Here is an 11,239-nt window from a genome sequence, read left to right on the forward strand (position 1 = left end):
CCCAGGTGGTGCAGTGGAAAACAATCTGCCTGTCAATGCAGGAGACACAAGAGACATGTGTTCAATCCTTCGGTTGGGAAGATCCCCTGGAGTTGGAAATGGCAACCCATTGCAGTATCCTTGCCTGGAAAATTCCATGGACAGAGGAGCCTGGTAGGCTATAGTCCATGGGGTTGCAAAGATTCAGACACAACTTATTTAGAAATGTAGAAGTTAAAGCAAGGGGCAAAGCTAGGCTACTTGAGAGGGCTTGCTTCCGAGGAGAAGCCTGTGAGAGGATGAAGGCAGGCAGGGTACTGATTATTTTTATTATTAGCCTTCAGTAACATTTGACTTTTAAAACCATGTACATTTATTGAGAGAGAGGAGAGAGACGGAGGGAGACAGAGAGAGTGATAATTGACTTTGGGTCTCATGTCTGTGATAGCACAATACTGAACTTGGCTCCCTCTTTCAGATACAACTTTGTAAACTTTCTATATCAGGGTTTGTAAAGAACTGTACTCTCCCCTCCACTGGCCACCCCTGCTGTGAGCCCCCTGTGACTCTAAAATTCTCTGTTCTGCATCCTGCACATCTCTGTGGGGAGTCCTGTTCCAAGCTCCATGTTTCCTGTGGCAATATTGAGGAGAAGGCGCCTGGCTGACAGATCAGGATGGATTGCCAGCTCCTCTTCGGCTGCATTTGGCGAAGAGCCCTGTGGAGAGGAGGTCTGAAACAACTGTCTCTCGGAAAGCCTTTGTGTTTCTGGAGCCTCAACACAGAGAGAGTTATTGCAGGAAGTAGCCCTGCTGAACTGAAGAACTGGAGGCCAGGACCCTGTGCACTTGGGCTGACCTCACACTGAGACTGCTCTGACTGCCAACAGGCAGTGCAGGCCAGCAGCACGGACTAGAGAAGGTCTTAGCAGCCCACGAAACATCCAGTTTGCTGGGCTCTGGGGAAGCTGGCTCAGCAGGCCTGAGCTGACCTGGGGCTCTCCAGAACTGCCATTTCTCCAGGAGTTGCTTTGTGCAGGCTGCCTGTCCACCTCTCTGCCACCCTGTTAGTGCCTGTGATAGGGGACTGACACCTGAGGGGGGCGGGCCTGGATGGTTTTTACTTCCTTTCTCCATAGTGGCTTCCTTAAGGTAGGACTGACTTCTTGAGATGGTCACCTGTGGGGTCAGGCATCTCTCTACTGAATGGGAATAACCCTACCTGTTAGAGTCTGAGAAAGCCCAGATTACACCTAAGAGGTTGTTTTCTCAAAAAGTGTTGTATTTTTTTTTTTTTAATGAGGCACAGCTAGGCGTTCCTGCAGGATTCAATGAAAAATGAAACCTCTGTATTACCTCCTAGAGCCCCTACCTTCCAGCCAGCCCCATTCTCCCCTGTTATTTGGTATGAACCCAAATAATAGGAAAAGAAACTCTCCTCTAATGGCATAATAATACAACTGAGTAAGAAGCTCTTCTGCAATAAAACTGAAAAGCATCTTTATATTGTATTCTACTTTTCTTTTAAAATGTATCATCAGTGGAAGTTCTTCTGGGTGAAAACTTGGGATGGTGCGTGAATTTTCTGCTAACATTTGAATAATAACACTTGTTGTCACTTTAAGTCACAAACACAGTCTTAATTCAGAAATTAGAATATCTAGTCTAGAATATGCATGCTCAGTCATGTCTGATTCTTTGTGACCCCATGGACTGCAGCCCGGCAGTATCCTTTGTCCGTGGGGATTCTCCAGGCAAGAATACTGGAGTGAGTTGCCATGCCATCCTCCATGGGATCTTCCCAACCCAGGAATCGAACCCAGGTCTTCCGCATTGCAGACAGATTCTTTAGCAGCTGAGCTACCAGAGAAGCCAGAATATAATACCAGTCTAGAATATATGTACTAATAAAAAGTTACAACTTCAATCAAAATTGTCAGCTATTTCCTTTCTCCTCCAACTGAGTCCTGTGATGGACCAGCAGTTTAGTGTGAGAAAGAGGTGGTGATGGTGGTTTGAACAAACCCTCTCCACTCTCCCTGACCTTCCTCAGCCCCCCGCCTAGGCAGCCTACAAATGGGGGAATTGGAGGAAGTGTCTTCTCTTTCTTACAGGCATCCCTGCCCCCATCCATGGGCTCTGTTGGCTCTTCCCTCCTTTCCCTCCCTCCTTCAGACTTATTCCCTTTGCCTCTGCTGTTCCCTGGCAAGATGGTGGAGTAGAAGGAGTTCAGCATAAACTTGCTGCTGAACAAACATCGACAGGAGAATGTTGGATCCCACCAAAAAAAGATGCCCCATGTCCAAGGGCAAAGGAGAAGCCCCAGAAAGATGGTAGGAGGGGTGAAACCATGTTTACAATCAAACCCCATACCCACCAGAGATGCCTGGAGGGCTCAAACAAAACCTTGTGTGCACCAGGATCCAGAGACCCCACAGAGACTGTGTTTGAGTCTCCTGTGGAGGTACGGGTCAGCAGTGGCCTGCTGCAGGGCAGAGGCTCTGGCTGAAGTAGCCTGGGTCATGCAGTGTGTGGCATAAGCCCTCTTGGAGGAGGTCACCATTAACCCCACCACAGAGCCGCTGAGCAGATGACCCTAAACTGCAGAAAAATTATACCAAAGAAATTCTCACACTGTTAAGAAAGTTCTATAACCCACAACAGATTTCTCAACCTGAGGATCTGGCAAAAGGACTGAGAACTTCCAGGGAACTTGACTTTGGAGGCCATTGGGGTTTGATTACAGAACTTCCACAGGACTGGGGAACTAGACACTTAGAGGGCACAAAAAAAACCTTGTGTGCACCAGGACCCAAGAGAAAGGAGCTGACCCCACAAGAGACTGACCCAGATTTGCCTGTGAGGGTCCAGGAGTCTCTGGCAGAGGCCTGGGTCAGTGGTAGCCTGCTGCAGGGTCGGGGGCACTGAGTTTGGCAGTGTTAGCATGGGACCTTTTGAAGGAGATTGCCCTCATCTTCATTACCTCCACCATAATTTGGTCTCAGGTCAAACAATAAAGAGGGAACACAGCCCCACCCATCAAGAGAAAATTGGATTAAATATTTACTGAGCATGGTCCTGCCCATAAGGAAAAGACACAGTTTTCCCCAGTCAGTCTCTCCCATCAGGAAGCTTCCATAAGCCTCTTATCCTTATTAGAGGGCAGACAGAATGAAAACCACAATCACAGAAAACTAATCAAACTGATCACATGGACCACAACCTTGTCTAACTCAGTGAAAGTATAAGACATGCCATGTAGGGCCAGCCAAGACATGGTGGAGAGTTCTGACAAAACGTGGTCCTTTGGAGAAGTATTTTTTTGCCCCATGAACAGTATGAAAAAGCAAAAACATATGACACTGAAAGATGAACTTCCCAGGTTGGTAGGTGCCCAATATGCTACTGGAGATTGGTGGAGAATAACTCCAGAAAAAATGAAGAGATGGAGCCAAAGTGAAAACAATGCCCAGTTGACGTGACTGGTGATGGAAGCAAGGTCTGATGCTGTAAAGAAAAATATTGCATAGGAACCTGGAATGTTAGGTCCATGAATCAAGGTAAATTGGAAGTGGTCAAACAGGAAATGGCGAGAGTGAATATTGACATTTTAGGAATCAGTAAACTAAAATGAGCAAAGCTAGTGGAGGTGATGGAATTCCAGTTGAACTATTTCAAATCCTAAAAGGTGATGCTGTGAAAGTGCTGCACTCAATATGTCAGCAAATTTGGAAAACTCAGCAGTGGCCACAGGACTGGAAAAGGTCAGTTTTCATTCCAATCCCAAAGAAAGGCATGCCAAAGAATGCTCAAACTACAACACAATTGCACTCATCTCACACGCTACTAAAGTAATGCTCAAAATTCTCTAAGCCAGGCTTCAGCAATATGTGAACCGCGAACTTCCAGATGTTCAAACTGGTTTTAGAAAAGGCAAAGGAACCAGAGATCAAATTGCCAATATCTGCTGGGTCATTGAAAAAGCAAGAGAAATTTTTCCAGAAAAACATCTATTTCTGCTTTATTGACTATGCCAAAGCCTTTGACTGTGTGGACCACAATAAACTGTGGAAAATTCTGAAGGACATGGGAATACCAGATCACCTGACCTGCCTCTTGAAAAATCTGTATGCAGGTCAGGAAGCAACAGTTAGAACTGGGCATGGAACAACAGACTGGTTCCAAATCGGAAAAGGAGTACATCAAGGCTGTATATTGTCACCCTGCTTATTTAACTTCTGTGCGGAGTACATCATGAGAAACGCTGGGCTGGAAGAAGCACAAGCTGGAGTCAAGATTGCCAGGAGAAATATCAATAACCTCAGATATGCAGATGACACCACCCTTATGGCAGAAAGTGAACAGGAACTAAAGAGCTTCTTGATGAAAGTGAAAGAGGACAGTGGGAAAAGTTGGCTTAAAGCTCAACATTCAAAAATCTAAGATCATGGCATCCAGTCTCATCATTTAATGGCAAATAGATGGGGAAACAGTGGAAACAGTGTCAGACTTTATTTTTTGGGGCTCCAAAATCACTGCAGATGATGACTGCAGCCATGAAATTAAAAGACGCTTACTCCTTGGAAGGAAAGTTATGACCAACCTAGACAGCATATTAAAAAGCAGAGACATTGTTTTGCCAACAAAGTTCCATCTAGACAAGGCTATGGTTTTTCCAGTGGTCATGTATGGATGTGAGAATTGGACTATAAGGAAAGCTGAGCACAGAAGAATTGATGCTTTTGAACTGTGATGTTCAAAGAAGATTCTTGAGAGTCCCCTGGACTACAAGGAGATCCAACCAGTCCATCCTATAGGAAATCAGTCCTGGATATTCATAGGAAGGACTGATGTTGAAACTGAAACTCCAATACTTTGGCCACCTGATGCGAAGAGCTGACTCATTTGAAAAGACCCTGATGCTGGGAAAGATTGAGGGCAGGAGGAGAAGGGGACAACAGAGAGGATGAGATGATTGGATGGCATCACCGACTCAATGGACATGGGTTTGGGTAGGCTCCAGAAGTTGGTGATGGATAGGGAGGCCTGGTGTGCTGCAGTTCATGCGGTTGCAAAGAGTTGGACACAACTGAGTGACTGAACTGAACTGAACATAGCTCAGGCTTTCCTGAGCTTGGCTCTGCATGCTCTCCTGTCCCAACACAGTCATGGCAGCTATGCAAGGCAGACCTACTCCCATCCCATGCTAAGTCTCCAATTCATGTTTGAAGTCAGCCTGCTGTCTCAGTTTTCTAACATAGAAAGCTTGTGGTTCAGGCTGCCTTTGATACCAACTGTTCTGGTTCTCACTTGGCTTTAACTATAGTCCAATGGATCCCTCCAAAAATCAGAAAAACTGGGAGCACTTGTCCCTGAGAAGCAGTCATGGGATGTTTTCCTTGATACAGCTGTTAATTGGAGGGATCAATCAGTCAGTCAGTTCAGTCGCTCAGTCATGTCCGACTCTTTGCGACCCCATGAATCGCAGCACACCAGGCCTCCCTGTCCATCACCAACTCCCGGAGTTCACCCAGACTCACGTCCATTGAGTCAGTGATGCCATCCACCCATCTCATCCTCTGTCGTCCCCTTCTCCTCCTGCCCGCAATCCCTCCCAGCATCAGAGTCCTTTCCAATGAGTCAACTCTTCGCATGAGGTGGCCAAAGTACTGGAGTTTCAGCTTTAGCACCATTCCTTCCAAAGAAATCCAGGGCTGATCTCCTTCAGAATGGACTGGTTGGATCTCCTTGCAGTACAAGGGACTCTCAAGAATCTTCTCCAACACCACAGTTCAAAAGCATCAATTCTTCAGCACTCAGCTTTCTTCACAGTCCAACTCTCACATCCATACACGACCACTGGAAAAACCATAGCCTTGACTAGATGAACCTTTGTTGGCAAAGTAATGTCTCTACTTTTTAGTATGCTATCTAGGTTGGTCATAACTTTCCTTCCAAGGAGTAAGCGTCTTTTAATTTCATGGCTGCAGTCACCATCTGCAGTGATTTTGGAGCCTAGAAAAATAAAGTCTGACACTGTTTCCACTGTTCCCTCATCTATTTCCCATGAAGTGGTGGGACCAGATGCCATGATCTTCGTTTTCTGAATGTTGAGCTTTAAGCCAACTTTTTCACTCTCCTCTTTCACTTTCATCAAGAGGCTTTTTAGTTCCTCTTCACATTCTGCCAAAAGGGTGGTGTCATCTGCATATCTGAGGTTGTCAGATATGCATATCTTGATTCCAAGTTTGTGCTTCTTCCAGCCCAGCGTTTCTCATGCTGTACTCTGCATAAAAGTTCAATAAGCAGGGTGACAATATACAGCCTTGACGTACTCCTTTTCCTATTTGGAACCAGTCTGTTGTTCCATGTCCAGTTCTAACTGTTGCTTGAGAAATACAAATTTCTCAAGAGGCAGGTCAGGTGGTCCGGTATTCCTATCTCTTTCAGAATTTTCCACAGTTTATTGTGATTCACACAGTCAAAGGCTTTGGCATAGTCAATAAAGCAGAAATAGATGTTTTTCTGGAACTCTGTTCCCTTTTCAATGATCCAGAGGATGTTGGCAGTTTGATCTCTGGTTCCTGTCTTTTCTAAAGCCAGCTTGAACAGCTGGAAGTTCACGGTTCACATATTACTGAAGCCTGGCTTAGAGAATTTTGAGCATTACTTTACTAGCGTGTGAGATGAGTGCAATTGTGTGGTAGTTTGAGCATTCTTTGGCATTGCCTTTCTTTGGGATTGGAATGAAAACTGACCTTTTCCAGTCCTGTGAACTCTGGGAGTTGGTGATGGACAGGGAGGCCTGGTGTGCTGCGATTCATGGGGTCGCAAAGAGTCGGACACGACTGAGCAACTGAACTGAACTGAACTGAACTGAATAGGTTTTGGGGAGGGAATACACAAACTAAGTTCACTGCATGAGCACACAGGCATCTTGGGGTCTTCTGACTAGACCAGGTTTCTCAGCAGCAGTGCTTTGACACCTGGGGCCTGATTGCTGTTTGTTGGAGACTGTCCTGTGCACTGTGGGGTGATTACTGGTACTCCTTTCCTCCACCCACCAGGTGTCACAGCTTGTTCTCCCTCAGCTGTGATGATAAACAATATCTCTAGATGTTGCCAAGTGTGCCCTGGGAGATAACCCCTCACTGTCACCCCTGTGTGAGAACCACTGACTTAGAGAAATGAAGTTTCAGAAGGACACACTACCATTAAATACTTTAAAAAGTTTCAGGATATGTGATCTTGATAAGGACCCTGAGCAGTCACTTGGGCTCAGAAGAGCTGGATCTTCTGAACTGTGATATGTGTAGTTAACTAGAAGGAGAGAAGCTGGGAGGAAGAATTCCCTGGAAGGAAGAGGGGAAGGTTGGTACCTCTGAGTCACATGTTGAACATTCTGTGTGAGGTTTGGGTTATCAGATAAAGAGAATATTCAAGTTGTAGTCTTTCCTTTGGCTATTTGGACAGACTCAGGTTTCCTTACTTTTTTATTCAACACACATTTACTTAGTGCGCACTGTGTCTGTCATTAAATTGAATGGAATTATTTCTTTCCACGGGCTTCCCCAGTGGCTCAGGGGTAAAGAATCTGCCTACAATGTGGGAGCTGCAGGCAACATGGGTTCAATCCCTGGGTTGGAAGATCTCCTGGAGGACAGCGCAGCAACACACTCCAATATTCTTGCCTGGAAGAGCAACGCTACAGTCCATAGGGTTGCAAAGGGTCGGACACGACTGAAACGATTTACATGCCTTGGCATTTCTTTCCATGCCCAGGGCGCAACACACAATACATGCTCAGAGTGCTTGTTGAACTTGATCTTGAATTGATTAAGGGGGACAATTGCCTGTGAAAATAAGGTCATTTTGGAAATGGGTCTGCTGTGGATCTCAGAGCTGCTAAGGTATCAATTATCAGCAGGTGACATGTGATACTGCAGTCATATACACACTTATGGATCTATAATGAAATGCACTGGACTTATTGTTGACTAACTTATTTATCTCCTTCAATGTCTGACCTCATCATGATGGCGCTCCTTGCTGTGGTAGAAGTTAGTAAAACAGATTCTGAGGAAAGTTTTCCAGCTTGGTCATAGGGATGGGAACAGGGATGGGAGGGAGCACAGTCACTGTTAGGCTTTCTCTGAGGCTAGGAGGGCAGAGGGGGCCTTGGTGATGGGCACTCACAGGAGATGGTTCTGGAAGAGACTTGAGAAGCAACCAGAGACCAGAGGGAAAGTCAAGTGAGCTGGCCCAGGCAAGGGACAAACCAGGAATGTTTCTAATTATATTCCCTCTTTATAAGGAAATTTTATATCTGTTTATATATATGGGTTTCCTTGGTGGCTCAGACAGTAAAGAATCCACCTGCGATGCCATAGACCCAAGTTCAGTTCCCCAGTTGGGAAGATCCCCTGGAGGAGAGCATGGCAGCCCACTCCAGGATTCTTGTCTGGAGAATTCCCACAGACAGAGGAGCCTGGCGGGCTACAGTCCATGGGGTCTCAAAGAGTAGGACATGATGGGAGCCACTAAGCACAGCACATATCTATATAGATAGAGATGCAGATGTTCATATTTTGGCTATAAAATTATAGAAGATCATTGTAGGGGAAAAGAAGTAAAAGACAGAAGAAAATAAGACTCCACATTTGTTTCATCACCCCACTGATAGCAGATGATCCTTTGTAGCCTTTTGTGTACACATATGACTTCACACTGTGTTTTGAACAATTTCCCATGTCAGTAAAAGTTAAACATCACTTCAGTGGCTGCAAAATAATCTATTTGGTATTTCATCACAGCTTCTTTAACCTTGTCCTTGTTTCCCAGTTTGTCTCAACTATAAATCAGACTACAATTTGGAAAGCTTCTGTGTTAAGAAAGGTCTGTCTGAGGTCAGAGAGATAGTAGCTTTAAATGGGATGTGCCTGTAGCAGTCAGGACCTAAGGGAAATGAGTGAGATTGGACTTCCAATGATTACCCACCCTCGGCGATGTCCTCGGGGTGCTTCTGTGAGATTGAGCTTCTCCTATGGGGGCCTCAGTGGGGCACAGGGGGCAGGGTTCCAGTTTTCTGGGTGCAGCTGGGCTCCCAGGAGGTGTGTGACAAAGGCCTTGTTTCCCAGCTGCCATGATGGAGATTTGCTACATCCCAACATGAGTATGTGCACTCTGGTGACTGAGTCAGAGTGCAGTTAGGTCCTGTCCTGATGCCCTGCTGGCAAGGATGCCCTCATTGGTAGACAGGAGTGCTCCTGTGCCCTTGTAATGTTACAGGTATAACAGTGTTACAGGTATGCAGCGTAATAAAAAGGCTATTTGTTTTTTGTCCATAGTTCATGGCACAGAGCTCCCCAAACCCTTGGAGTTTCCTGATAGGAGTATCTTTGGTAATTTCCAATGAGCTTCTTCAGATCACACCTGAGCTTACACGAATGGAATGAATCTTGGCCCTAGGTGTGGAGGGAGACATTAGAGAGCCTCTGGGTGGGGGTTGACCACTAGGAGAACCAACTCTTTGATTAGCAGTTTAGAGCTCAGACCCCTTGAGTCCTGGGAGAGGGGCTGGAGGTTGAGCTCATTTACTTGGCCAATAATTTAATCAATAGAAAGTAAAGAAAGTAAGTCACTCAGTCATGTTCGACTCTTTGCGACCCCATGGACTATGCAGTCCATGGAATTCTCCAGGCCAGAATACTGGAGTGGGTAGCCGTTTCCTTCTCCAGGGGCTCTTCCCAACCCAGAGATTGAACCCAGGTCTCCTGCATTGTAGGTGGATTCTTTGCCAGCTGAGCTACAAGCAAAAGTGAAAGTGAAATCGCTCAGTGGTGTCCGACTCTTTGTGACCCCATAGACTGTAGTCTACCAGGCTCCTCTGTCCATGGGATTTTTCAGGCAATAGTACTGAAGTGGATTGCCATTTCCTTCTCCAGGGGATCTTCCCAACCCAGGGCTCGAACCTGGGTCTCCCGCATTGTAGACAGATGCTTTACCGTCTGAGCCACCAGGGAAGTCAAGGAAGCACCAGGGAGCTACAAGGGAAGCCCAATTATCAATAATGCCCACAAAATAAAACTTTAATAAAAACACCAAAACAATGAGGGTAAGAGAACTTCCTGGTTGGTTAAGACCATGATGTTCTGGGAAGGTGGCATGCCCAATCCCAAGGGAGAGGGCGTGGAAACTCTATGCCTGTGCCCATCCCCCTATATTCATCCATGTATTATATCTCTTCCATGTGGCTGTTCCTGAAATGTACCCTTTAAATAAAACCATGATGGTAGCATTTTCCTGAGTTATAGGAGTCATTCTAGTGAATTATTAAAATTGCAGGGAGGTTGTGGGAATTCTCTAAATTTATAGCCCATTGGTCAGATGGGTGGATGGCCCCCAAGATTTGCAACTCATATGGAAGCAGTCTTGTGAGACTGGGCCTTTGACTGTGGAGTCAGTGCTGATCCCAAGTGGATGGTGTCAGAACTGAATTGATTTGTAGAACAGTAGTCCCCAAGCTTTTTTGGCACCAGGGACCAGTTTCATGGAAGAAAATGTTTCCACCGACTGGGGTGAGTGAGGGATGGCTTCAGGATGATTCCAGCACTTTACATTTATTGTGCCACCACTGATCTGACGGGAGGTGGAGCACAGGTAGTAACACAAGTGATGGGGAGGGCTGTAAATGCAGATGAAGCTTCGCTCACTTGTGTGATGCTCACTTCCTGCTATGAGGCCCAGCTCCTAACCAGCCACAGACCAGTCATGGTCTACAGCCCAGAGGCTGGGTACCCCTGTTGTAGGACTCGCAGCTGGAGCTGAGGACTGGTTGTTGTCAGCATTACACAGGTCATCCAGCCTCTCACTTAAGATCATCCCTCTTCTTTGCTCTGATTCTGTTCTCTCTCACCAAACTTTTGATAGCAGTTTGGTTTCCTAAATAGACTTTTCCATGGTGGATTGATTGAGTTGACTAACCAATACATGTTTGACAATTAAATAAATTGGATGGTGGTTTCTCTGTCTCTGATGATTTGCTAGAGTATAATAATGCTATCCTGTAAGGTGACCAAATTCCAGTTTTCCTGGAACTTTCCTGGTTTTAAAACTGAAAATCCTCTGCCTTGGAACCTCCCTCAACCCTGAGAAAACTGGGACTACTGGTCTCCCTACCACCAGGACAAGAGCCTCCTGACAATCCAGGTTAAGCATGAGTCTGGGTCTTGGAGACAATGGCCCAGTATCACTGGCATATG

The sequence above is a fragment of the Bos taurus genome, chromosome 28, assembly GCF_002263795.3.
Source record: "Bos taurus isolate L1 Dominette 01449 registration number 42190680 breed Hereford chromosome 28, ARS-UCD2.0, whole genome shotgun sequence".
NCBI classification, from domain to species: domain Eukaryota; kingdom Metazoa; phylum Chordata; class Mammalia; order Artiodactyla; family Bovidae; genus Bos; species Bos taurus.